Source organism: Artibeus jamaicensis, unplaced genomic scaffold (assembly GCF_021234435.1).
Source record: "Artibeus jamaicensis isolate MK-2021 breed Jamaican fruit bat unplaced genomic scaffold, CSHL_Jam_final contig_233, whole genome shotgun sequence".
Classification (NCBI taxonomy): Eukaryota; Metazoa; Chordata; class Mammalia; order Chiroptera; family Phyllostomidae; genus Artibeus; species Artibeus jamaicensis.
Window position 1 is genome coordinate 11073124 of NW_026521486.1, and position 5220 is coordinate 11078343.

Sequence of the window (5220 nt, forward strand, 5' to 3'; positions counted from 1 at the left end):
CCCCTGTTTACGCTAAATGCTCCGCCTGAAGCAACTGGAAAAACACTTCCATCAAGGCAAATAAAATAGAAATAATTATTCCTTTTAGGCATAAGTTAGCCACATTTTTAAAGGCATACCTTTCTGTGAGGCTTTTTCCAGCAAACGAGCTGATGTCATCTTGATTTCTCAGTAGAACTCGATCTGGAAAAAGCCCTTCCCGTTGGGAGAAGAACCCACCAGAGGGGCAGACGGACGATTATACCACAAGGAGCTTTTTTGTTGTTGTTGTGTCAAAGATATTGACCTTTATTCTAAGAGTGACAGGAAATAAATGAAGTATCTGAGCAGGGAGTTGAGGTAGGAAATTTGTTTTTCAAGATCACTGTTTGCAGAGTGAAGAATAGATTGGTTGGGGAGGGGAGCGAAGGGAAGAACAGTTCAAAGATACTTTTCATCCTCAGATGGGCAAAATGAAAAAGGTTGCTGGCATGCAGGGCAGGCAAAGATTTGGAGAAGGGGCAGAAGCATATATTGCTACACGCTTTTGGGAATGTAATTACTGAAATTAATACTGCACATCACCTATCCTTTGGCCCGGAGATCCCTACAATTTTATCCAAAATGAATGTGCCAATGTGGATTTCTAGTACACTGATATCTATTGCAGCATTATTTGCAATGATTTTTTTAAAAAGAAAAGAGGAAACAGCTTGAATGTCCATCAATAGGAAAAGAACCAATATTTTTAGGATATTATGCTATTATTAAAATAATAAGTTAGATCTATATGTAGGAACTTGCAGAGATGTCCATAATGTGTTAAGCAGAAAAGAGCAAACTGCAGACTGCTATATGCAGAGCGAAGCGAAGACGAACTAACCTCCATGACACAGGTGTCTTTGCACGCGTTTGTGTGAGCACGGAAAATGAAGTGGAGAGACAAACGGTGAATTTCTGTCATCGGTGGCTTTAAAAGGGTGGCACTAGGGCTGGGGTGTGTTTATTTTTCTTTATGGAAGTCTCTACTCTTTCACTCATCACCAAAAAACCACATTATATTTGTATTTTTTAATGTAATGAAGTTTAAAATAGTAAGAGAAGGTATAGAAAAAATGTAAGGGACACCTCGATCTGACCCAAATCAGCAGAATTATTATTATAATTTAAAGCTCTTGGATAAGGTCTTCTGGCTCTTTATAAACTTGTCTCGAAGAATAAATACCAACAGGACTAAGTTCCTCCCCACTGCCCCCACTAATACCACAATCTAAAATTGTCACGTCCTAGCCCCGGCTGGTGTAGCTCAGTGGATTGAGTGTGGGCTGCAAACCAAAGGCTCACTGGTTCAATTCCAAGTCAGGGCACATGCCTGGGTTGCAGGCCAGGTCCCCAGTGGGGGCCACATGAGAGGCAAACCACACACTGATGTTCCTCTAACTCTCTTTCTCCTTCCCTTCTCCTCTTTCTAAAAATAAATAAATGGAATCTTTTAAAATTGTCACATCCTAATCCTACGATGGTCTTTTTTACAGGGTCCAAGCAGTGCCGTGATGTATCCACATGGTCACGAAGAACGCTGATACAAGTTTTTCTTATGCTTTTTGAAGGCGTAAATGCATTGGAAATAAGTGGCTTTTCCAGTGAGAAGGATTGTTTCACCCACAGCATGGGAAGGCGATGCTGGGGCTGCCTTCTTTAAGGCGGAAGAGACCAGAAGAGGGGATTCTGACTCCTGATCATTTTCCAGTCAGTTTTGACCCAGAAAAACGTCCTCCCCAACTTTAAAGATGTCTCCCATGAGACTGGCCAGATCGATTTGCAGGCGTGCCAAACCTCCAAGGACTCCGAGACTAGGTTTGTGTAGTCCTACGGGGATCTGCTTGTGGAAGGGGGAATGCGAGTCACTCAGGATCAGGTTTGGTAGATGTAACGGTATCTCCAAGGCCAAGGAGAACTTTCACCCCTAAAACTCAGACCCGTCCTTCGTCGCCTGCTTGAACCTGGGGAGGTGAAGAGGCTTTGATCCACACTTGTAAATGCTTGATATCACGTTATAGATTGGGGTTTCCTAGGCGGGCGGCACCGCAGTGTGCCTCCTCCTGTGGCCCCGTATCTGCAATGTGCATCAGCTGTCTCCAGAAGGGCCAGGGAAGCATGTACTGTAGTAGGACCTCATGAGAGAAGTCAGGTTTCCCATGTGTAGTTCACTAAGTCTCAAATCGATGATCAAACACAATTCTATCCCATTAGTCTTTTTCTATATAGCTCTCGTATAAACAATCTATCTCACCATGTGCAACATCCCCCGGGGGTCTTCTTAGGTACAACTGAATGCCAAGATTCCTTAAGACAACCACAGGCCACATTTAGCACCAGAGTCACTTGGAGGGACAAAGGTCAGGGACAACAGGTCAGAGCAGGCCAGAAGTAGGCATTCCCCATCCCTGGGGGTACTTGTCATGACCATACAGCTGCTCCTTCCGTAACCTGCCTGCAGCCTAGTGACCGCTCAGGTGCAAGGAAAGGAGGCTCACACCGGACCCCTGCGGCAGCTGCCCTGACTCGGAGCCAGCGTTTCTGTACCAACCTCACAGACACAGCTTCCAGCGACCCACCGGGGCCCAATTAAAGAGTTTTCACACTCAGGAAAGCCCACAGCTATGCTCTCCCATCAGGTAATTATAGTTTTGCCAGTCCAAATGCAATCTACCAATCAGGTAATTGCTCTAATATAGGTGATGTTTGTTGGCTGAGGACATAGTTGACAGTTCTATCTTTATCAGGCTTCAGAGGGACAGATAACAGGAAGTAAACTGAAGGTCCAGTGGTCCTGCAGAAGGGTGAAAGCTTATTAATCGCCTACCCACATCACTACATTCTAAAGATAATATGCTTTACAGCAAAATGTAAGCAGCGACAGATATTTAGATACAATTTAGTACTGTTGATTTCTGTGCTTCTCAAACGCTGTTTGCATTGTAACTTTGTCTATGTGGTCTCTTTAGTCATAGAAATGTAAGATTTTGATGTAGTCAGATACATTCTTTCCTTATGGTTTTTGTCTTTTCTTTCTTATTTAAGGCTACCTTCTCCAACTACACGTTTTACCAGGCTTTTCCTTGTCTATGTGGCACCTTGGTGTAAATCAGAGAAAGGCACCAAATTCAAGGCTTGGAGAATGGATGGCTGACTACAACTCATCTGGAAGAACCATTGAGCAAGGATGCCCACATTTGAAAAAGAAGAACGAAGAATGTAACCTGCTCTTTTAATATCCAGGAGAAACAAACAAACAAACAAACAAACTTAAGATTCTAACTGGAATTGTGTTAAATACACAAATTGATTTGGTGAGAATTGACTTTTTAAAAAACATTGAACTCTCTTGTATGAACATAGAACTCATTTATTCAGATCTATTTTTTGCCCTTTAATAAAGTTCTACAGGTGTCTTCATGTAGATCTTACATGTTTCATGTTATATTTATCTCAAGATATATCATAGGTTAGGTTGCTTTTGTGAATGGGATATTTTTCCATTCTTCAAAGTTGTTGATTTATTTCATGTTAATCTTTAATCCAGTCAGACATTTCAATGATCTCTCTTATTAGTTCTAATGGTTTTTTTAAGTAAAATCCACATACAGTTAAATGCACATATAGCAAATATACAATTCAACATGTTTTGTTAAATGTATACACTTATAAAACAACATCCCACTCAAGAGAGTTCTAATCATTATTTTTGAAAGATCATTTTGCAGCATTTTAAACTATAATCATATTGTCTACTAATGCTGATAGTTTTGTTTCTTCCTTGCTAATAGAACTCATTTATTTTTGTTATTAAATTTCCCTGCCTAAGATCTTCCATCCAATGTTAATTGTAGTAATAGCTAGCATCCTTGTATTTTTTATGGGACAGCTTCTAATGTTTCACCTTGTATAAGAAATTTTTTATCAATCAAATTAAGGGAATTTTATTCTACTCTTCATTTGCTAAGAGTATTATCAGGAATGGCTATTAAATTTTATCAAGTGCACCCCTGAAGACAACCATGCATAGTCTATTCCTTATTTTATCATTGCAGTACATTACAGTAATAGCTTTGCTAATGTTAAGCCTTTTTGCATTCCTGAGATTAAACCCTATGGAGCCATAATTCTTTCAGTACACTGCTAGATTCAGTTTGTTAATATTTTATTGAGAGATTTTGCTCCTACAGCCTCCAGTTACACTGGCTCACAGTTTTATATTCTTGTGCTCTCCTTTTTTGGTTTTAGCATTATTTTAAACTCTTAAAAATAAGTTGAGTAGCTTCCCATCAATTTCTGGGCTCTGGAACCACTGGTAGAACATGGAAATTACCTATGGCTTGAAGGCTTGGTAACCTAATAACCACATGGATGTGCTAAATTTTCAGTTCCTTTTTCATTTCTTTTACTGTGGGAGTTCCCACCCTCCTTCATTGGCAACTACTACTTCGTCGTGTGCCATCCCAGAGTTGTAGGTGGGCAATTTAGTTTTCATCCCTTAAAATCTCTAACATAGGTCAGAAGGATACATTCGTTAAATTAACCCCAGAGTCTGGTGGTCCCTAGGCCAAAAACTCATTCTTGGTTCTTTTCCTCTCTCTGATGAAGAAGATTCCAATGTAAACTGGCTAGAGGTTATACAATCAAATAAATCATTAATAGAGCAGTAGCCGAAATGTAAAATTGATACTCCCATTATTAAATTACTAGGGATAAATTAAAACCCAAAGTTTAAGAAACCTTACCTTTGCAGGTTAAAATTTAAAGATATCAACATCAAAATTTCTTTGGTTAAACTTCACAGATCATTCCCTCAATTGCTTTTCCTTCCTTCCTCCCTCCCACCCTCCCTTCCTTCCTTTCTACCTTCCTTCCTTTCTTCCTTCCTCTCTTTTTCTTTTTTCCCTTCCTCCCTCCTTTCCTTTTCCTCACCTGAGGACATGCTTATTGATTAGAGAGAGGGGGAGGGAGACAGAAAGGGAGAAAAACATCAATGTGAGAGAGAAACACCAACCTGTTGCCTCTTGTACACATGAATGGGGACCGAACCCATAGCCTAGGCATGTGCCTTGACCGGGAATTGGGCGCATGACCTTTTGGTTTACCGGACAATGCTCCAACCAACTGGGCCACACCGCCCAGGTCTCCCCCAATTTCTAATTCCGCTCCATCTCAACTAGCAGGATACTCCAAAGCCTGAGC